At 39.8% G+C, this 24,414-nt stretch overlaps 1 protein-coding gene across 5 annotated transcripts in view; it reads right to left on the bottom strand.

Annotated features, from left to right (window-relative positions):
- The window catches only part of AKT3 (AKT serine/threonine kinase 3), a 257,770-nt gene extending 234,797 nt beyond the window's left edge, over window positions 1-22,973 (bottom strand). For 2 of the 5 annotated variants that reach the window (XM_034765003.1, XM_034765005.1), the window contains exon 1: window positions 22,595-22,973. The gene's annotated coding sequence lies outside the window, so the exon portion shown is untranslated. Of the gene's footprint in view, window positions 1-22,170; window positions 22,274-22,594 lie in introns of those variants that run through there. The other 3 variants (XM_034765006.1, XM_034765007.1, XM_034765004.1) reach the window with 2 other exon arrangements.
- Window positions 22,974-24,414: the final 1,441 nt, after the last annotated feature.

Below are 24,414 nucleotides of genomic sequence, written 5' to 3'. Positions count from 1 at the left end.
GCATCACCCGCTGACCTACTTAAAAAATGTGCCCTGCAAATCAAACCATTCTTTTCTTAAGATCTCTGATTAGTATTTGCTGAGTTCCTATCTCCCATACTTTTTTCATTGGTTCCATGGTTTGTCAATATTTTCAGAATTCTTTTATAACCACATAATTTGAAGGACTGTAGTTTATTGATTGTTTGAATGTCCACCTTTCATAGTCATAATTTAACACAGACCATATGTAAGTTCTTAACAGTCAGAATTTAGTTGTGAGATTTGTGTCCATTCTCATCAAATGTTTATTCTTCCAGAATATCTCTTTCGCTCTTGCTATTCTGGTGCTGACTTCAGGATCCAATCTCCCATCTTCTGTAATGATGCTTCCTCAGTAGCAATAATTTCTCACTTGCTGTATGGCTGTGTCATTTATTGGAATCTTGCATGTCTTCCCAGGATCCTTGCATACCACCATAGTTTTTGTCTTGTCCACATTCAACTCTAGACCATATTCATCTATAATCTCTACTAATTTCAACTGACTACCTTCTGAATCAGCCAACAGCACTGTGTCATTTGCACAGCAATATTAACCTATTTTTCATTCATCTTAAACCTTTCTCTGTTTCTTCTATTAATTTAATCACTCATTATAAACGTTGAATAAAGTCACTGATATTATACAACGCTGTCTCTCACTCCTTTCGATCTCTACTCAATTTTCATTTGCATCTCCCATTATAATTGCCTTCTGATTCCAGTATAATTGTTTTATTACTCGGAGTTTGTATCCATCAATCCCGACAGCTCTAATATGTTGAGCACTTTGTAGTGGCAGATTCTGTCAAATAGCTTTTGAGGTCAATAAAACACAAATATCATAGAATCATAGGACTGAAAGGGACCGTGATAGGTCATCTAGTTCAATCCCCTGAACTCATGGCAGGACTAAGTATTCTATACAGGTGTTTGTCTAACCTGCTCTTTAAAATCTCCAAAGATGGAGATTCCACAACCTCCCTAGACAATTTATTCCAATGCTTAGCCATCCTGATAGTCAGCAAGTTTTTCCTAATGTCCAACCTAAACCGTCCTTACTACAATTTAAGACCATTGCTTCTTGTCCTATCCCCAGAGGTTAAGAACAACAATTATTCTCCCTTCTCCTTGTAAAGACCTCATAGGTACTTGAAAACTTATGTACCCCTCCAGTCTTCTCTTCTCCAGACTAAACAAATACAATTTTTTTCAATCTTTTCTAGACCATTTTTGTTAGTCTTCTCTGAACTTTCTCCAATTTGTCCACATCTTTCCTGAAATGTGCTGCCCAGAACTGAACATAATACTCCATTTGCGGCCTAATCAGTACGGAGTAGAATGGAAGAATTAGTTCTCATGTCTTGCTTACAATACTCCTGCTAATACATCTCAGAATGATGTTTGATTTTTTGCAACAGTGTTACAGTGTTGACTCATACTTAGCTTGTGATCTACTATGACCGCCATATCCCTTTCTGCACTACTCCTTCCTGGGCAGTCATTTCCCATTTTGTATGGGTGCAAATGATTGTTCCTTCCTAAGTGGAGTAGTTTGATACATATCACTTCGTTCTCTTTATACAATTATTCGGATTATTTGTATTTCTCATTCAGACACTACTAATCTACATTTATTCTTCATCATTTTATTTAGTCTTCCATATTCCCCATTTTCTGTTATCCATCTTTGTGCTTTTACTTTCCTTCTTTCATTCATCAGAACAATTATTTCATTTGCTATCCATGGGTTTTTCTTATCTATTAACTTCTTCCCTACCTCAAAGTGTATGCCTGTGGGATTTCCCCTACCTAAATACCTTGCAGTATTTCAACCAACAGAACTGAAACATACAAAATGAACTGGATGAGAAGATAAGTGACTGAATTACTTCCAGCATCACAATATTACTTAAGAATTACCTGGACTGTTTATGGGACCCTGACCAGGGTGGATTTGATTTAAATCACTAGTCAGGAAGACTCAATTTAATCATGGATTTCTACATAAAAATGAATTCTTGTTGGTTGTTATAACCTTAATACATATCTTCACAACTCAAAGACAGATGTAGGTTTCATTTTTAGAAGGTACACAATACATATTTTTAAAGTGATTTAGTGAAAACTTTTCAGATTAGTTTTACAGCTATATCAGAAAATGAATGATTGTTTGGTTATTTCATAGACCAAAGGTAACTGAAGCAGATAATTATTAAGTCATTGGAGGTGATCATCTCCAATTCAACAGGTTAATCATTAATATTTGGAGGGTTTTCTTGCCATCCTGGATTAGGAGAACATCACTAGACAGATATTTAAATTGTTTTATTTAACTAAAACAACAGTGTTATGTATTCTGGATTTTTTTCTTCAACAGCAAACACATAATATTTTAACAAAACAAGCATATGAATTTTTGAATTTAAACATTCAAGTTTTTTTAAATCAGGTTTGTTTTTGTTAAAATTGTTTTTTTAACTAAAATAGTTAAATGAAATAGTCTATTTAATTTTTTTTTTTAAATATGTCAGCCAGGTCAACATGAGAAACATAAAATATTGGCTTCTGAAGATAACTCAGTCGCCTTCACCTTCATGTGGAAAAGAAAAACAAGCTTTCCTGCTTTTTCAGGTCCCAAACAATTTCTCAATTTTGGAATGAATTAGTCCAAAGGAAGATAATAATCTTTCTACACTGGCAGAAGAAGCTACTGCGGTTAAAAGTGAGATTATCACTTCAACAGTCTCTGAATCCAAGTGCCTAAGTGACTTTCACCAGTTCACTGGTGTGACTTTCTTTAAAACATCATCAGCAAACATATATTTTTTGAATGGTTCACCCTTAGCTCTGAAGTTTATTATAGTTGGCATTATAGAGGGATGATTGCTGGATGTCCATGTCATAGCCAACTCCTCTTCTTCAGCAGTTAAGGTTTGACCCTGGTACCAAGTATTGAGAATATTTGCAAGAAAATGAGCTGGAGATAGTGCTTTTCATGGATTCATGGAAGATAGCCATTGATGGACCTATCTAGCTCCCTTTTGAACCCCGTTATAGTATTGGCCTTCACAACACACTCTGTCTGGCAAGGAGTTCCAGAGGTTGACAGTGCATTGTGTGAAAAAATACTTTCTTGTGTTTGTTTTACACCTGCTACCTATTAATGTCATTTGGTGGCCCCTTGTTCTTGTATTATGAAAAGGAGTAAATAACACTTCCTTATTTACTTTCTCTATACCACTCATGATTTTATAGACCTCTATCATATCCTCCCTTAGTCGCCTCTTTTCCAAGCTGAAAAGTCCCAGTCTTATTAATGTCGCCTCATACGGAAGCTGTTCTCTATACCCCTAATCATTTTTGTTGCCTTTTTCTGAACCTTTTCCAATTCCAATACATCTTTTTGGAGATGGGGCAACCACATCTGCACGCAGTATTCAAGGTGTGGGCGTACCATGGATTTATACAGAGACAATATGATATTTTCGATCTTATTATCTATCCCTTTCTTGATGATTCCCAACATTCTGTTCGCTTTTTTGACTGCCACTGCACATTGAGTGGATGATTTCAGAGAACTATCCACAATGACTCCAAGATCTCTTTCTTGAGTGGTAACAGCTAATTTAAAACCCATCATTGTATATGTATAGTTAGGATTATGTTTTCCAGTGTGCATTACTTTGCATTTATCAACATTAAATTTCATCTGCCATTTTGTTGCCCAGTCACCCAGTTTTGTGAGATCCTTTTGTAGCTCTTCGCAGTCTGCCTGGGACTTAACTATCTTGAGTAGTTTTGTGTCATCTGCAAATTTTGCCACCTCACTGTTTACCCCTTTTTCCAGATCATTTATGAATATGTTAAATAGGACTGGGCCCAGATCAGATCCCTGGGGGACACCACTATTTACCTCTCTCCATTCTGAAAATTGACCATTTATTCCTACACTTTGTTTCCTATCCTTTTACCAGTTACCAATCCATGAGAGAAACTTCCCTCTTATCCCATGACTGCTTATTTTGCTTAAGAGCCTTTCTGAAAATCTTAATACACTGGATCTCCTTTGTCCGCATGCTTGTTGACCCCCTCAGAGAATTCTAGTAGATTGGTGAGGTGTGATTTCCTTTTACGAAAACCATGTTGACTATTTCCCAACAAATTATGTTCATTTATGTGTCTGGTTGAAACTATCGTAAAGAACAAAATTGTCAATTTGCCCGGTACTGAAGTGAGGCTTACTGGCCTGTAGTTGCCAGGGTCACCTCTGGACCCCTTTTTAAAAAGGTGGATAGTCTTCAGAATCCTGTATGTTGAGGATGGATTCTCCTAAACAAAATAAGTCAATGCAGTTATTTATTACTACCATACAGCTCATTTAGTATTACCTATTGCATTCACTGACACTCAGTACTACATTAAAGGTGAAATTGTAAAAGGAACATCTGCCTATTTCAGCTATTTATTTTTTATCACAACTGCATCAAAAATGATAGTACCACAGAGTAACAACTATATTTTTTGCTCAAACATGAGAATTCAAGAATAGTCTTTTGTTTCTACTGCCTGTCCCTCCCTTCTCACATTTATCTCCAGACTTCTTCTCCTTGTCCAGATCTATTCCATCCCCAACAATCTTTTATTCATTGAACTTTTTGAAACTTTGCACTTTTAGAGAGAGGTAAGGGATTGACTCTGGGTACACAAATTTGCAGAGGGACAATACGGTTGAGGTCTGTTATTTCCCACCGCTATATATTATTTATTTTTTTAAAACATTTTTGCTGTTAACAAGTATATTATCTCTGGAGACACAAATCCACAGTTTGAGAACTTCAAAACTAAGCATCTCTGATAGTATCTTCTAGCCTGAGCACTGAGTCCCATTGGGCAGATAGAAAGATTAACCTAAATAATTTATACAGAAGACTCTGGAACCCCATAAGATTGGGTCCCTAATCCATGAACTATTGGAACTCATTTACAAAACTTTTCTTAAACATTACATGAATATATTGTCTCATACTATAGAATTAGAATTTATAATCCCTATTCCATGATGAGATATCTTTGAGCTATAATGTATCTATCTTTAGATAGGTTTTTTCCTCAAAAAGCATTTTATCAAAATAATCCGATTTTATTTTTATTTTTTTAAATCATTGATTTTTATCCACCCTGACTATAACCTTTAGTCCTGGATACAACAAATGTTAATAACTTTGCTTACCAAAAGTAAACTCTTCAAACAAATCATAATTATATGTGAAGTTAGAGGAGATAGTAAATAAGTTAATATTGAGCTACAGAAATTAAAATAAATGTACAATAAGATCAAATTTCAAAGGGGCCATTTTAAGATATTTGTAGCTTTAATCCCCATTTATTAAATTTTGTTGAAACTTTGTGAAAACATTTTACTTCACTCTGAAACTAAGACAGTAAAACACTAACTGATTAGATTTTCAAGAGTTACTCAGTACCAGGGATGTCAAAATTGATCTTATTGTGAAACTTCATTTAAAATGTACCTGTTCAGAAACACACCCTCTCTCTAATATGCAAGTGGGGGAGGAGGGCTTTTAGGACCATACGGATTTCATTAGAGACAAGTAGGATACAATGTGTTATTTACAAATAAAAGCCTCATCTATACTAGAACTTCACCTATTTCAAGAGACCCAATAATAATGTTCCATTTTGTACCATAGACAGGACCTTAACTTTGTTCCCAAACACTGTAATTTTGTCAGTCAACAACACTGACGTTCCCCAACACATTTGAAGTTCCAGAGTAGCTGGATACTGAGAGGATCAAATGGGCATAGTCACCTTTCACTGTTCCCAGTACAGTAATTTTCCCATTTTTGTAGGTCTGTCTTATAGCAAGAGATGAGAAAAAAACTTCTTACAGTGTTTGGGACAGGAAACCATAATTCTACCAACACTGACAAGGACTGAGGGTTGACTAAACTTCAATTTTAAATATTCTGAGTGGGATGACAGTTTATTTTAATCACACTGAGGGAAAGTGGTAGTTTGAGCTTGAAAAGGAGTGTGGTGCTGGCAACAAGACAATATATTAGGGAGTATATTGAATATAAAATAATACAAGAAAAAGGAGCTAAAATACAGCATATACAAAATAATAAGTATAACGGCAAAATTTAGGTAAAAAAAATATTTTCTTCCTAGGATATTAAAGTTTTCCCAAGCCCCATTAAACTATGATTTTTTGCTTGTTTTAATTTACAGTTAGAAAAACAAAGTACTATATTTTTATCATATTTCTTAAGGAAATGCATCTTTCCTAGAAGAACTATTTTAAATGAAAGAGACGATAGGGCATGCGCTTGCTGATCTAGGGTCACGTTTTAAAATACAATTTCCTCTTATTCACAAAACGTTGCAATGGCAGACAAAAATACTTGGAAGTCATGAAGGTAAGATGGCTTGCAGCAAGAAGAAACTTAAAGGACAAATATTAACTTTAGCCATAACAAATATAACCCAATTATTTTTTTGTATATATTGTCAATGACAATCAAAACATAACAAATACATTTTAAATTGCAATGACAGTATCATAGTAGCTAGCATGCAAGAGAGTAAGTTTATGTAACAAAGCAAGCAAACTCAGTGCATGAAGGAACTAGAGTTAAAGACCTCTTGCAGGCCAACTGCCCCCTAAAAAGGAAGAATTTACCTTATATTCTTCAACTGCTGGAAAATCTATCAGAATGGATTGGGTTGTTTCTCCCTGCAACAGCAAGAACTTTTACAGACAACCTCCTCTGGTGCTGTAATAGCAAATCATGCACATGATGCATTATACGCACACAGGAATCTATTCTTTGATACATTTGACGATGTAAGTCAACATTTAACTCCAGCAAGGTAAATAAATTTTAAATCAGAAAAAAAGATTCTACTTCGGAACCAATGATGATAACATTTCCTCTCTCCACTTTGGGATGCTATGAAACCAGTATTAAGAGGTTACATTCAGCTATTCCACATACAACGAAAATTTTAAAAAAATGAAATGTTAGTTTAAGTTTCTAGCCCTTATAACTGCAAAGACATACTTCCCAAACGTGAATTCAGTGTCAACTGATGCAGTGCTGTCTTAAGAATGAACCACACAGACAGTGCTGGAGCCTCTGGTGACAGAGCTTTCTCAAGCTGAAGATGAATGAAAACCGACCAGTGTCTTTTTAGCTTTCATTACTACTATTCTCAACTCTCAGAGCAGTGAAACTGACAAGAATCAGGTCAATTATACTCTGCTGCTGCATAGGAAAGGTAAGAGCAGCTACAAACATAAGCACTGAAACTATTCACCAAAAAGAGAACTTAAAAATAGAGTCTGGGAAGAGCAAAGAAGCTTCCATGGACCACTGTAGCAGTCTGGTACCTCTAAAAGTTATGATGGAGTGTGCTTTCTCTCCCTCCTAGAAATGAGAGAGGTTAGGGAGCTTCAAATTTATCAGACACCTAATAAGCAGACCGCTACAAAACATGGAAGTACCAAACAAGAGCCTAGGAAAGGGACAGCATCCTGGCAGGAATCCCAGCATCCTCCCCTTTCCCAACAGGAAGGGTTAGCTGGAGAAGAAAAGGGAAACAATGTTGCCAGCGCAAACAAAACAATTTTGGCCCCTTCTGCAGGTACTCTCACAAAAACATAAGCTCACGCAATTTTGGAGCAGAGAGACAGAGATTCAAGGTGAGACTCACAAAAGGGACTTAGACATTACAATGCTGAACCTAATTTTAGGGACTCTACTGCATAATAGAATCCACAGCCCACCGCTAGGCACCCAGGCTCCCTGTACAATGAACAGGGAGCTAGACACTTAAGAATGGGATCCACAAAAGCCAGCAAGGAGCCTCATAACCTATCCAAAAGGAAATGTCACCTAATCTCCGCCCCTCAAAGGGAGCCACGTGCTGGGCCAAATAGAGGTGCCTCCCTCTGCTCAAGACTCACACCTGTGAACTCTCTCTTGAAGTTAGGTGCCTATGCCCGTTCTCACAAACAATAAAAACGGTGGTGGTGCTCCCCTTATAAACTTCAGCCTAGTGGTTACAGCATCAAGCAGGATGTGGGGAAGACCGATTAAATCCTCCCCTCTGCCTGAAAGAGCAGGAATTTCAACCCACACCTTTCAGGACAATGCCCTGATTCTGGGGAACATCTCTCACAATCTCTTCTGTTGAAGCAGTTGCAGTTTGTATACAGAAATATTTATGTGACCAGATAAGAGTGAGAATGAAGCCAGGAATTGTACAAAATTGATAAGAGAAACCATCTATGGCCAACAAAGATTAGGACAATAAGAAGTTTTGGTTTGGAGATTTTTTTTTAAATGTATAACAGACACAAAAAGGATCCTAACACAGATACTGATCCATTACTAAGTGAAAATGGTAGAACTGTCAATAATAATGCAGAAGAGACGCCAAGTGTTCAATAAATATTTCTGTTCTGTATTTGAGGGGGGGGGAAGATGACTTAATTATATCTGATGATGAAAAACATTTTCCATTCCAGTAGTAACTCAGGAGAAGGTTAAACAGCAGAAATAAGCAGGTCTGGATAACGTGCATCCGAGAGTTTTAACAGAGATGGCCAAGAAGCTTGCTAGATTATTAATCATAGAAATGTAGGCCTAGAAGGGAACTTGAAAGGTCATCTAGCCCATCCCCCCCATGCTGATGCAGGACCAAGTATCTCTAGACCATCCCTGACAGGTGTTTAATCTGTTGTTAAAAACCTCCACTGATAGGAATTCCACCACCTTGCCTTGGTAACCTATTCCAGCACTTAACTATCCTGTTAGTTGGAAAGTTTTTCCCAATATCCAACCTAAATCTCCCTTACTTCAGATTAAACCAATTACTTCTTGTCCTGTCTTCATTGGACATGGAGAATGACTTATCAACAAGAAAGTGATCAATGTATCTGAAGACTTATCAGGTCTCCCCTTCGATCTTCTTTTCTCAAGACTAAACATACCCAGTTTTTTTTAAATCTTTCTTCAGAACTCAGGTTTCTAAATATTTTATCATTTCTGTTGCTCTCTTCTGGTCTCTCTCCAATTTGCCTCATATTTCTTAAAATGTGGTGCCCAAAACTGAACACAATACTGAAGCTGGGAGCTCACCAGTGGCTGCATGCTAGCTTAGGCATCAACGCTACCCATGACAATGAGGCCTCAAAGCCAATGCACATTGAGACTGTGCTGCTGGGGGAACTGTGGCAGAAGTATAGGAGGCGCTCTCAAAGCATAGAGATATTGAATTCCCCTACTTTCCCTTCACATAGCACTAATCTAACACAGCCCTCTAAACCAGTAAGTCAATTGCAAACTAAAGACTAGATTCAGCAGTACACTTCTGTTGTTCTGTTCTTCTCTGATGATGCAAAATATCTGTAAAGCCAGTTGATCTGACTGCTCTGGTTGTTTTGTTGTTTAAAGTCTTAAAAACCTTTAGTCTTTTTTTTTTTTAATTTAAGGTTGATACTACATATTTTCCCATCTTTAGAAATATTGCATGGTTTCTAGTTTAGGGTTTGTGCATGATATTTTTAATTATTTTTAAAAACTAAAAAAATTCACACACAAAAACTGTGCTAACATTGAGTTAAGGTTGAGAGTACTTATAAGTAATACCACTGTAAAAAATATTATAAGGATGTATGAATTATTCCAAAACCAAGTAATACAAATCCACGGAATTCAGAGCTTAGGTTACAATTAAAAGAAATCCTAACACATTAAGGGAAGAAATGCACCATTAAGCAACTTAGGCAGCCTTAACTCTGCCCTGTAGTTATATCATGAACAGAAAAAATACGAAAAAATCTAACACGTCTGTAAAATCTTAACTGGCACCACAAACTGCTCAAATATTACATGTGACTTGGGGAATACATTTTTAAAAATATTGTTTAATGTGCTCATAAATAAGTTTTCAATGCAATTAAAAATGAAAGAAATCATCAGTTACTAAGCTCAAATAATTATGAACAATTTTTTTTCCAATTAAAACACTACAGTAATGAAAGTATAGCAGCAAAACCCTGCAAATCTAGAAAGGTGATGGTACCTCCTATAAAAATGGAGACAAATTATGGAAGGGCCAGGCAGCCTCGCTATAGTAATGAATGTGGCCCTGTAATAATTGACTCTTTTATATGAGTATAATGATGCCCTCAAAATCTCCAAATCCTTCGATCATTCAACTAAACCAGAATGACAGAGATACCAAAACCAGACAAAGGTCCATACTTATATCTTCTTCATATCAAAAATATTAAATTATAAATTGTGTGTGTCCACTATCATTTAGAATTCTAATCAAAACAACTAGAGATGTTGTCCATCATAATTAGCTAGGACAAGAAAGGCCATGATGCAGGGTACACGGTGGCACAGGATGTAGCTATTTAATTTAATATACATATACAATGCAAACAATACAATAGAGAGAGATTCAGGGTGGCCGAGTGCTCTAAGGAACCAGATGCAAGGGTCTGTCTTGCTCTTACTTGGACAGAACAGCCAATAACCTACTGGTTAGGACACTTACCTGGGAGATGGAGGAACCAAGTTCAAGTCCCTACTCCAATGATTATTTGTACAGGGTAAATTTGAACCTGGGTCTCCCACCCACACTACGTCATCATAATAGATGGGGAAGAAGGGCGGCACCACCACCTGTTCCACAAGTTGTTGGGGGGGAGGAATAGCTCAGTGGTTTGAGCATTGGCCTGCTAAACCCAGGGTTGTGAGTTCAATCCTTGAGGGGGCCACTTAGGGATCTGGGGAAAATCAGTACTTGGTCCTGCTAGTGAAGGCAGGGGGCTGGACTCAATGACCTCTCGGGGTCCTTTCCAGCTCTATGAGATAGGTATATCTCCATATATTTTTATATTAAAGCATAGGACTGAGTGGATTAGCTCTTTTAAAAAAAAAAAAAAAAAGTGAAAGTGATCCAGAACTTTGGTTGTAACTAAACATTTGCAGAATAGATTACATCTCTCATTGTGGTCTGTACAGTCTCCATGGGGTTGAATGATTTAAACACCACCATTACTCAACAAAAGGGACCAGGAAGAGGTGTATTACTGATTAATTCATTTCTGAAGCTAATAAAAAATTGATTACACAGGACAAAGGTAATAAGAGTAATATAAGCTAGCACATATCACTATAAGATGCCGATCTTTTACTATGTATAACTTAAGGGCTTGTCTATACTTACCGCGCTGGTTCGGCGGCAGGCAATCGAACTTCTGGGTTCAATTTATCGCGTCTAGTCTGGACGCGATAAATCGAACTCAGAAGTGCTCCCCGTCGACTCCGGTAATCCTGCTCGCCGCGAGGAGTACGCGGAGTCGACGGGGGAGCCTGCCTGCCGGGTCTGGACGGCGGTAAGTTCGAACTAAGGTATGTCGACTTCAGCTACGTTATTCACGTAGCTGAAGTTGCGTACCTTAGTTCGATTTGGGGGTTTAGTGTAGACCAAGCCAAAGACACTTACATTAATCCCTAAATTCCTTCCCATTAGTCTTCTATCCTCTGTAGTTTATAAAATTAACCTAACAAATTTATACTCTTTTGTAATAAGTGTCATATATATTTTTTCTTTTCATTTGAAGTTTGCAGCAAAAGCCATAAAATATTTCAGAATATTGGTATTAATCTATTTTTAAAAAGCTTTATCACATGGTTAAAAAAAGGATTTACTTGAAGCTATGTGGTGCATGGAAAGACAGCAGTGTCTCCCTTTTACACTGGGGAAAAAGGTACACTGAGAAAGATAAATGGGTTATTGTGATTCCCAGATTGCTCCAAATTCACCCAGATGTATGATGTGTGTTTTGCATTAACAAAAAATAATTCTAGCTTCATTAAATTTATTTGCAAAAATAAACCAAGAAATGCTTCAAGAACGCTGCAAATAAGAAAATAGAGGCACAATGTAATATTAGCAAAATATACACTACATGAATGCTCTTTTTTATTTAGATTTTGTTTGAAAAATTTTACTGGGAACTATAAATCTGCATTTCGGGTCCATATTAATAATGGAAAAAACAAGTTGTTCCTACTGACTGATTAACACACAGAGCTATAGCCAAAGTAATTTGAATCGACCAACTCTGTTCTTATTTACCAAAGAAACAAAAACTCATTACATACATGAAGACATGGAAACCTTTAAAAATTAGTGGATCCTTCTACCAGCTTTTAAGAATCTTAAGGATGTCTCTTTTACCTTCTCTTTTCCCAGGTGAAATAGCTTTAACATGCCTCCATTTTTTCAAGTTCTTCCCCGTCTCAATACAATGTCAAACATTTACTGACAAATGCTATTTTAAATTTTAAACTGCCAGTTTACCAATAAATAAATAAATAATAAAACAGACATCAGTTTAATAGGGTGAGTCTTGGAAATGTAACAGAGGGAAAACATTAAGTAGTTTCTTCTTTTAACTCAAACTAAACAAATCTCCTTAAATTAACAAAATTTAAAACTAGATGTCAAAGAAGAAAAGGCACCAGGAGATTAAACCTGGTAGTGGTATTAGGTTTATTTAAATAAAGTGAGTCATTTCATTCATGTTACTAGCGATAAGCATCAGAACTATGTTCAGCATTCTCTACTGAGAATTTTAGATTGCATGTAATATAGTTCACATACTATAAATTAAAATGGGAACACTAATTTGTCACTTTTAATACAGATAAAGTTTTGTTTTAAAAAGACCTAGTAATGACTCATAATAGCCAAGCAAAATAAATGTTAAGGCAAAGATTTAGCATTTTCAAGATTGGATGCCTAAAATCAGGAATCTAAATCCATATTTAGGCACTTAAGTGGACTGATTTTAAATGCATCCAGAAATTCCCACTAATCTGGATTTTAATAAGTTATCAAGCACACAAGAAGCACACTTAACCTCACCATACTGTTTCACCCCTTTCTCTTCTCCCAAGCCCTCTGCTTGTATGCAGCCTACTTAGGCTTTGATCCTGCACACATGCATATGTAAACGTGTGTGTGGGTGAGTAGTACAACTGAACTCTCATACAAAAGTTTGTACATGTGCATTTTACTTTTCTGGAACTTGATTATCTAACCAGGCACAAAGCACCTACTACTCTGTTGCCACTATACAGATTAAAAAGTAAAATCCAATGGTCTGTGAGCCATTATAAATAACAAAATTAAGTACAGGAAAATACTCAGATAAATTTAATTTGTTTTCAAAATACTTTATTTCAGATTGAGAAGTACAATAAAACTTTCTCCAAGAGATTACATTCTGCATTCTCAAAGTTGTATTTATTAATTAATTTTGGGGATATGATGCAATGATACTTTATATTAGCATACAACTCTGGAAATATAACTTAGAGGTCCCATTCCTCACAGCATCCAAAAATTGCCAGAACTTTAATTTGGTAACATTGAACCATGCTCTAACTTCTCAGCTAAATCCATCTAATAGCTCCTATTTATTATAATTTTCTTCAAAAATCGGGGATCCTTTTAAAGAGCTACACTCAACTTGTATATTTCCCAAGGATTTGGTGGATTCTCTAATCACTTGGAAGTCTCTAAATCAACACTGTATATCTTTCTAAAAAGTATGCTAGAGCTCAAATAAGTTAGGGGCTTGAGGGTGAGGATCTTTGGCTTGTGTTTCACAAGAGGTCAGATTTATATGATCATCAGGGTCTCTTCTGGCCTTTAAATATATTGATGTCCTTATACTCGATTATTAACTGCTTTTTAATGGCATTTGTCTTAATTTTGGTTATACTCTTGTTTACAGATTTTAAATTTGTCCAACATTTAACTATCAGCTCATTCTAATATTCATACCTTAACATCCACTTTTTCCCCTCAAAAAACAAAACATTATATACTTTTCAAAGAAAAAAAAATTAGAATTCAATAGACATTTTGCTCATTGGTAAAGTGAAACTCTGCCTTCTCAAAAATTGTTATTCATAGATTCACAGATTCTAGGACTGGAAGGGACCTCAAGAGGTCATCGAGTCCAGTCCCCTGCCCTTGTGGCAGGACCAAATACTGTCTAGACCAGGGGTCAGCAACGTTTGGCACGCGGCTCGCCAGGTAAGCACCCTGGCGAGCCGGGCCAGTTTATTTATCTGCTGACGCAGCAGGTTCGGCCGATCGCGGCCACCACTCGCCGCGGTTCGCTGTCCCAGGCCAATGGGGGCGGCGGGAAGCCGCGGCCAGCACATCCCTCGCCCGCACTGCTTCTCGCCATCCCCATTGGCCTGGGACGGCAAACCGCGGCGAGTGGGGGCCATGATCGTCCGAACCTGCCGCGTCAGCAGGTAAATAAACTGGCCAAGCCCGCCAGGGTGCTTACCAGACGAGCCGCGTGCCAAACGTTGCCGACCCCTGGTCTAGACCATCCCTGATAGACATTTATCTAACCTACTCTTAAATATTTCCAGAGATGGAGATTCCACAACCTCCCTAGGCAATTTATTCCAATGTTTAACCACCCTGACAGTTAGGAACTTTTTCCTAATGTCCAACCTAACCCTCCCTTGCTGCAGTTTAAGCCCATTGCTTCTTGTTCTATCCTTAGAGGTTAAGGTGAACAAGTTTTCTCCCTCCTCCTTATGACACCCTTTTAGATACCTGAAAACTGCTATCATGTCCCCTCTCAGTCTTCTCTTTTCCAAACTAAACAAACCCAGTTCTTTCAGCCTTCCTTCATAGGTCATGTTCTCAAGACCTTTAATCATTCCTGTTGCTCTTCTCTGGACCCTCTCCAGTTTCTCCACATCTTTCTTGAAATGCAGTGCCCAGAATTGGACACAATACTCCAGTTGAGGCCTAACCAGCGCAGAGTAAAGCGGAAGAATGACTTCTCGTGTCTTGCTCACAACACACCTGTTAATGCATCCCAGAATCATGTTTGCTTTTTTTGCAACAGCATCACACAGTTGACTCATATTTAGCTTGTGGTCCACTATAACCCCTAGATCCCTTTCTGCCATACTCCTTCCTAGACAGTCTCTTCCCATTCTGTATTTGTGAAACTGATTGTTCCTTCCTAAGTGGAGCACTTTGCATTTGTTTTTGTTAAACTTCATCCTGTTTACCTCAGATCATTTCTCCAGATCATTTTGAATTATGACCCTATCCTCCAAAGCAGTTGCAATCCCTCCCAGTCTATAGTGTTCAGAAATTTAGACTTTCAATTTGAGGAATACTGAGTTATGGTATTAAACTACCTCTGAAAAGAAATGTGGCACACTTATTCATTAAGGACCCCCATTCAACACCAACCAAAGTTAATGGAAAGACCTGGATCATGCGGTTTGTCTCAGTGCTTAAAATAATGGTGCATACAAGTAACTTCACCTACATGAGTACATAGTCCAATTAAAGTTAAAAATATATAAAGTGAGTAAAATTATGCTGATACATGGACCTACAGGACTGGGGCCTCAGTATGTAAGAACAACCATGCTGGGTCAGACCAACGACAGTGGCCAATGCCAGGTGCCCCAGAGGGAATGAACAGAACAGGTAATCGTCAAGCGATCCATTCCCTGTCACTCATTCCCAGCTTCTGGCAAACAGAGGCTAGGGACACCATCCCTACCCAGCCTGACTAATAGCAACTGATGGACTTACTCTCCATGAACTTATCTAGTTCTTTTTTGAACCCTATTATAGTCTTGGCCTTCACAATATCCTCTGGCAAAGAGTTCCACAGTTGACTGTGCGTTGTGTGAAGAAATACTTCCTTTTGTTTGTTTTAAACCTACTGCCTATTAATTTCATTTGGTGGCCCCTAGTTCTTGTGTTATGAGGAGTAAATTGTACTTCCTTATTTACTTTCTCTATACCAGTCATGCTTTTATAGACCTCAATCATATCCCCACTTAGTCGTCTCTTTTCCAATGTGAAAAGTCCCCGTCTTATTAATTTCTCCTCATATGGAAGCTGTTCCATACCCCTAATCATTTTTGTTGCCCTTTTCTGAACCCTTTCCAATTCCAATATATCTTTTTTGAGATGGGGCGACCACAGCTGCATGCAGCATTCAAGAGGTGGGTGTATCATGGATTTATGTAGAGGCAAAATGATATTTTTCTGTTTTATCATCTATCCCTTTCTTAATGATTCCCAACATTCTGTTTGCTTTTTTGACCACTGCTGTACATTTAGTGTGTAAGTTTTCAAATTCCCGTATTGCTCTGTAAATCTAGTTACTATGGTCACCAACTCAAAAAACACAGGAGTGTGACTACTTGTTTTCAACCACAATTTTTAACCCTGAACAGGGGCGTGCGCAAGGCCTGGAAAGAAGCAATGGCAGGGGCCTCCTCTATGATTGGCGGGGGACCCAAGAACTCCTCCGGCCCTAGGGCTGCAGCAAGGAGCGTGGACCTTCTCCAGCCCTGGGGGAGAGGAGCACTCTCACTCTCCCCACCGCAGCCCAGGAGAAGGAGGAGTTCCGGGTCCCCAGCGAGGGACACAGAACTGGAGGAGTTTGCTCCCCTCCTCCCCCCACAACCCCAGGGCCAGAGAAGCTCTGCGTCCCGCACTGGGGCCCTGGTGTAGGTGGAGCTCACTTTCCCTGCTGCAGCCCCAGGGTGAGAGGAGTTCTGGACCCCCCTGCCTGGGCCTTGGAGGAGCTCTCTGCACACCCCCCCCTTTTTCTACAATAGTATTTCCTCCTAACATGCAGTGTGCAAACTCAGTGAAGTTACACACATATCCCCATAATGTGTGGTTATGGATGTATGTGTGTCTATTTGATTTGCACATGTTCCCCCCCCATAATTTTAAGGAGCTTGTATTGAAGGTGGATTAAAGGTACATTTTGTTGAAATGGTGAATATACTGTTTATTTATTTGCATATGATCTATGTGAGTGTGCTGATATGGTTTAATGTCTATAATGTGTGTGCGTTTATCATTTTTGGGAAGGCACATTAAAGTATAAATTCCTGAGCATGCTCCTGACCCTGAAGATCAGTACCTGACCATTAAACTAAAAGGGGATACATGAAAAATAAATGGGGGCGACTGTACTTAAATAAATTAAACCACTATCTATTCTAAACAGAAATGTGTGTTAACAGTACTAAGAAACTGAAAAGAAATTGAGTCTACACTAATTTTGAGCATCTTAAGTGCCGAAACTATCAGAGGCAGATTTACAATGAAACACACAGTACCCTGACATGGGGCCTCCAGGACCGGGCAGCCCAGCACCGTCCAGAATCCGCTGCGGGGGCAGAAGCTGTGGAGAAGAGCAGGGAGGGAGTCGTTTAAGAGTGTGCTGGAGGCGCGGCGTGTGGTGCGCTCTCCCATCCGGTGAGCCAGGCTCCTGCTGGCACCCGGGACTCCTGCTGCAGGCTGGCGCTGGCAGCCCTGCGTGCCACAGCAGGCAGGCAGGTGAGGGGCCGGCTGGGGGCATGCTATAGAAAAGGCGTGCGTGCTCCCCTGGTGGGGTGTCCGTCTGTGCCTGTCCTGTTGTCCTGCTCCTCCGGACACCAGGCAGCTGAGGTGCAGTCCCTGGCATGCACTGCTGCTGGCGGCCCCTGGAAAAAAGCCAGGGGAAGGGAGAGGCAGGCCAGGGGGTCTCAGCTCTCACGTGCTGCTGCTGCCACAACTCCCTTTGGCAGTGGCAAAGCCGCATCTACCAGCCAGCCAGGTAAGGTAACACAGCGACCGCAACTGGGACTGCCCCAGCCCCGATCTCCCCCACGCAGTACCCCCCCCCAACACACACACCCCCCAGCGCCCTGCCCTGAGCCGTTCAGGGCAGGGGGCTGAGGTGGCCCCCACACACCCGGCCCACACCCCCAGCCCTCACTCCTGCAGCCCCCCCACCCCTGCCCTGAGCACCAAACAGAAGCTGCCCCAGGTAAGCACTCCACACCCCAACCCTCTGCCCCAGCCCTGAGCCCCCTCCCACACCCTAACTCCTGGCCAGACCCCACACCCCAATATTTTTTTTACATTTTTTTTTTTTTATAAAGCGCTCTTATCCAAAGCACTTTACAATAGTTAGCTAACGGTACAAACAATATTTGGAAAGATCATTAAGTGGTCTGCCGAGACCCTTAGAAATTTTCAAGTATTCTGTGGAAAAAAAAAGTTAGACTACAAAAACAATCAAGGCCCCTCACTTTATTTTCATTTACTTCCTATTACTTATAATAAAGGAGGAGGATGAAGAAAAAAAGAATGTAGTACAGGGATGAGGGAGATAAGAAACAATGTTCTTTTTCTTGGCTGGGTCTCAAGAGGGCCCCCAAAAATGAAGGGGAGCACAGGGCCCCACTAACTCTAAACCCGCCACTGGAAACTGGTATACCCTTTTCTCACTGTAATTTATTTTTAACAATATCCACCCCTTGTTCTTAAGATTTTTTACTTCTTCAGCTTTGTGGTGCACCTACTAATTATTAACTACAGGGACTGATGAGTTTCCTCAACAGAACCTGCTTGAAATCCATTTCCATATCTCAAAACTTCAACTACAGCGAAAATACTGAAATGCTAGTTGAGGTCCATGAAACCAGGCTGTCATGCTGAGTCAGTATGCTGTCATAATTATGTAGTATTTTTGCTTTCTTTCCTGTTATATATTTAGGATTTCCTCAAGTTTAAACTACTCTCATACATTTTCTCTTCAGAATAAACAGATTCCTTTAGTCACCTCCTTAAAACTGTTCCACAGAACGCAATAAGCCAGCACTTAAAGGAGGTTTTCACTGTATAAGAAGTTATAACATTTTGCCTGCAGTTTTCTGTTTTCTTGCTTTCATTAGATTTTGACACCTAAATAACTCCCCCCACACCTAACTTATCTTTTTACCTATTACTTTAAGTGCAGTCACAATCTTCGTGTATCACATCAATCTGTTACAAAAAGTTTTGATATCAGTCACTTCTTATCAATGAAAACTTGTGATACTGTTGATCTGTATTAAACACATTCAAAGGAAAATGTGTTAGTTGAGACAAGTTTTGTTAAACACGCTTCATAAGTAGCGAGATTAGCTGAACAACATAAATCCCGCTTTTTTTAAATTTAAAATACACACTCTACATGAACTAACACATTCTCCAGTGATAACAAAAAGTAATCCAAACATTTTAAAAGAATTGTAAACAGTAAACAAAATTAAGCCAGGAATGTTCCAAAATAAAACATAATGGAATATCTAAAACAATGAAGGGTATGTATATTTCATATGGAGATTTTAACTATATGAAATTTTAATATTTAAGCCTGCTCAGTCATCTTATGAATCTACATGTTCTATTATTTCACTTTACAAGTCATCTAACAAAAAACAAAAACCCAATTGTTTTAGATAGAATGTTTCATTTAGTCTGAGGAAAAACTAATCTTGAGTTTTAGTACACACTAACATGCTTACACTAACACCCTCAAAAGTGCAACTGCAGTATCATTCATTACACTTTCACAGAATATCAGCTAATTTAGAATCTATCTATCTATGCTAGAAACGGAAATATGTTTTAAGACTTTGTTACACCACAGTTCTCTTCCAACACAGTTACAGGATGTTTCCATTGTCCCATGTTTTTAGTGAGTTGCTTTGTTTTGGTTTTAAGTTTAGTAATAGTTTTTAGAAGCACGTTAAAGCCTTGGATGATTGCAAGAGATGTTAGGTCCCTTCTGCACTGCAAAACAGAACTGTACTTTAACTGTGCACTTTGGATTTGCATCATGGATGGGAACAGTCAAACTGGATTACAGCAACCGATATTTTTGTTATGTTAATCATGGCACAAAGTAAACAAGGTTTCCAAGTTATTTTTAATGGGAATCACTGCATTAGTGTACCGGTATCATAACAATATCTTCTAAAAATGAAACATTTTAAAGTTACTTAAAAACTATTTATAACGTTTATTGGGAACAGGAGGGATTATTAGCTATTTACCCATTTAAATCATTAAAACTTCTACCCAAGAAATGAGAGAGCACTTTGCAAACTGTTTCCTGATAGACGTTTTCTAGGCATTTTGAAGGCACTATTTGTCTGGGGATGGGGGCGTGTTTTGTTTTGTTTTTTAAGAGTAACAACTACAGAAGCACTCAGTTTGAAATTGCTTTCGTAAATCAATATATAGCTTCTTACAAACCTGCTCACAGAAGCTTAAATTATAAACAGTTCAACTCTAGAGATGTTTTCATGTTCATCTTAATACAGTCCCTTTTCACAATAAAATGTGCTTCAGTTTCAAAAACAATATAACTTTTCTAGGAGGAAAAAGAGTTTGTATCATAGTTCCAGTCCAAACAAAATAAATCAAAACCTGCTGAGAGACTACCAGCTTCCTACAGACAAAATGTAACAATTGCAACAAAACATTCCTGATTTCTTAATTTGGTTTTGTGTCAAACAAAACTATATACTAAAACACCGAGATACTAACTTTCCATACAGCTATATAAAAGTTAGTAGAATCTACCAACCTAGTTATAACAAACAGAGATGAACCAGGGAAGAAACCACCTACAACAAAAGATTATTACTAGTCTGTGTAAAAATATGCAAACATTATGCACTGATATTAGAGAGAGAATTTGGACTAACCAAATTTTTTTATATATATATATTATACACACACACATATATACACACACCTCTCAAAGAAAAACATTTAGCTCTGTAAAGTTTTCCTTTGAATCTTTTATTTGAATTTCCATGTTTGCCTCATCCAACCAGCTCACACACACACACATTCTATAATTAAAAGCCCAATCCAATTAAAGATATTGGGGTCAATTTAAAACTCCCAGCAGGAAAACAAAAAGACCTACAGACAGAATATCCTTAATGAATATACTTTCAAAAAATCAAAGGCAACTTTCTTCTTTTGTATGCACACTTTCTTACTTAAATCCTGACTGCCCTAAACTGTGTTATTCATGTGGAGTCATACAAAAGTAAAATACAATGCATGTGGAGCTATACAAAGTAAAAAGTAAAAAGCACTTTGTTAAAAGTTTACATTGTTCATTTTTATGCTACTTGTTTGTAGACAGGTAAGAGGTTATTTTAATATATACAAAATATGCACCAACTATGGTTGCTGAATTCAAGCGGTCCTATGAAAACAGCTACAATAAGTCAGAAGCAAGTACCTGCAGAACAAACTGCTATAAGCAGTATTATATAAGTATCAATACTGGCTAATAGTTTACTAGATATCTACATCCGAACTTCAACAATAAATGTCTTTGTCATAAGAAGTTTACTTTAAAGTAGATCTTAAAGATTTATTTTTGCAGAATAAATTCAAATAGCCATTCAACTAGTAATTATATTTAGGAATGTTATGGTATCCAAAAGTGTTAAAACCATTTATCATCCATTTGGCATTAAATTTAAATTTTAAGATAACAAAAGTCCTGTTTTAAAACCACTCATTTTAATTAAGGTACAAGGAAGAAAAAAAACTGTTAAAAGTGATGTAAAATGTCTGTTTATTGCCCAGAAGTAAACTGAGAATTGCAATTCACATATAGCAATTAAACACTCTATAAACCCCATGTCTGTCACCACTAGTTACTTCATGAGTGTAATCTAAATATATGATACTTCCAGTGATTTAAAAACTTTCATTCCAAAGTAGTTAACCCTCAAATAGCCAAAGTATCATATACCTATATACACTGCAATTTGTATTGTCAGAATAAATTACACTTTGTTTACAGAAGCTAATAACTAACCCTGCCTTTTTATTCAACTGTGCTGCCTATAATGCTATGCAAGTCCTTGAAACCACAACCGAGAGCAATGCACCAACAAATAACTAACAACAGTTCACTTCAACATCAACTTTTGGATGTGCAAGACAGCCACCATAATGGCTGATCCAGCAGGACTGATGCGCAGGAGGAGGTTGGTTTGTTTACTTGCTTGCCAGAGCCGCCAGCAGCAGCAGCAGCACCACTTGAGCAATGCAATGCCACGAACAGACCAGCCTTCCACATTTCTATTCTTAGCACACGCGCAACTTCCAAGCTGATAAAAAATTTACTACTAACAACACAGACTTCTACGTTACATTTACCTCAAATTCACTGCCAGGCGAGGGGGAGGGGGGAACCAGGGAAGGCGAGGGGGGGGGTCGGGGGGGGAGGGGTTTCGGCGTGGGAACTAGCCGCCTTTGGAGCCCCGCGCACCTCCCCCCGCCCCGCCATCACCTCGGCGATGCAGTAACCTGCGGTGCCTGGACAGGCCGCCCCCGCCAGCGTCCCCTGCCCTGCTCGGGGCGGCGGCCGGTCAGAGCCCCCCCCCCGGGCCGGCGCCGCTGGGACCAGTCTCGGGGGTGTCTGGGGCTGAGGGGGAGGAGCTGGGCGCTGGTGCAGCCTCCTCCCCACCCAGACAGGGACGGTCTGGCTAGGCCAGAGGCGCCCCCTCCCCGGCTCCCCGCGGGCTGCCTGCGCGCCCGGCTGCGGCCCCGTCACCCCAGCTGCCCCAGACCCGGCTCTTACCTGCGACGACGACGCCGCTGCGGAGCGGTCGGCGGCTTCGGGAGGGGATCCCCGCTGCCCCTCCCCGGTCCCCCCGCCGGGCTCGGTCCCTCGCGGCCGGTGTCTCCGCGGGGGGAGGGAGGCGGCTCCGGCCCCGGCGCGCGGAGGCGGCGGCGGCGGCTACATGGAGCGAGCGTCCCCGCTACACAGGGAGGCGCCCGGCCGGGCAGCGCGGCCGCAGCATCCACGGGGTCAGGGCGGCGGCTCCTCGCTCCGGCTCGCTCGCCCCGGGGCCCCCGCTCTCGGCTCCGCCCGCCGCCTCCGCCGGGCTCGTTATTGACTTTCGGGAAAACTCCCGACGTCACTGGCTCCCCCCGAGTGTCTCCCCCTCCGTCCGCGGCGGCGGCGGCGGCATCCCCCAGCTCTCGCGAGAAGCGCTGCACTGGGGGGGCTGCCAGACAGAGGGGGGAGGAGAAGGAGGGGGAGCCAGACAGAGTGGGGAGGGGCGGGGGTCTGAGGTGAGTGTAGGAGACAGCCCGACCGACCCGGCCTGACAGACAGCCTGGGGAGGCTGGCTGAGGGGAAGGAAGAGCCAGAGGCCGGGAGGGCTGGAAAGGAAGGGAGCTAGGCAGAGGGGGAGATGGAGGGGATGGGGAGAGGCAGGCGGAGGGAAGAGGGGTGGAAACTCATCCCATGGGAAGGGTTCTGGGGCTGGAAGAAGTTCACCTAGGTTTCAATTTTCCTTTTCAGGCATAAAGGCACGTGTGGCTAAGGTTACCCAGCCAGCAAGTGGTGAACGTTTCCTTAGCTTTTGGATTTGTTCTTTAGATTTGTACCAACACGCCCTATGCAAGGATAATAACCATCCCCCTGCTGTTGTCTCTACACTCTATGGTTAAGCCCTTTTGTTTTCAGATTTTATTTTGTTTACAATTTCTCAGCTATTTGTTCAGGTTTATTACAAAAATTTTGAAAAAAAAAATAACCTCACACTTTTCTGGGTAAATATCAAGGTAACTATCCCTCTCTTCTCCTGATCTTGTTTTTGCTTTTTAAACTTTCAAAATAAAGTTTTGTTTATTTTCCTTATGTTCTGAAAGGAAATCAGATAATTTTTCATTTTCAACCCATTTTAGCCTGAAAAGTAATTCACCAATCTTTATTTGCTTTGATGTACAGCTAGTTATCAGCATATCTGTAAAGCTGATGTGTGTGCGATAGTGGGTGTGGGACTGACAATAGTAATACACCAGTGCTCAAGTCATTCCATTACTTTTGCCCTTGCTCCCCACTCCTGTGAAGGAAATAGCAACTCAGTAAGAGGTTATGGAGCTGCCATCTCTCCTTCTGGAGCAGGCCTAGAAGTGGAAGAGGTGGAAGAAGCAGAGTGAGGAGGTGGCACTCTCATCTCCATCTCTTCTGCTTCAGGGCCCACTCCAGAAGAAGAGGTGATGGCTCAGATGATCAAACTGCCCTCTCGCCTGCCAGAGCACGGGGCCAGATCTGGGGAGTTCTGGCATTTCTGAAATTCAGGTGAAAATTGGTGAAAACCAAATAATGGCTTCTGTAAAACCATCTGGGTAAAAAAATGGTAAAAACTGAAAACAAAGGGCCTTTGTTGTGGTATAATAACTGTTCCCTGTACTATCACCCCTCTGAGTTAGAATGAGCTCTTTGGGACAGGGACTTTGTTTATGATCTGTAAAATACGGAGTACATTTATATCCCTCTTTAATAACAGCTCTACTTTTTCCAATAGTGTTACTTGCCTGTCTTCTCTCTATATTGTAATTTAAAAGAAAACTCTTCTATAAAAATTGTGTGGTTTATAGCACACAAAA

This window comes from Trachemys scripta, chromosome 3 (assembly GCF_013100865.1).
Source record: "Trachemys scripta elegans isolate TJP31775 chromosome 3, CAS_Tse_1.0, whole genome shotgun sequence".
Classification (NCBI taxonomy): Eukaryota; Metazoa; Chordata; order Testudines; family Emydidae; genus Trachemys; species Trachemys scripta.
The sequence above is the reverse complement of the archived record's forward strand: the minus strand, read 5'-3'. Positions and strand labels throughout refer to the sequence as shown.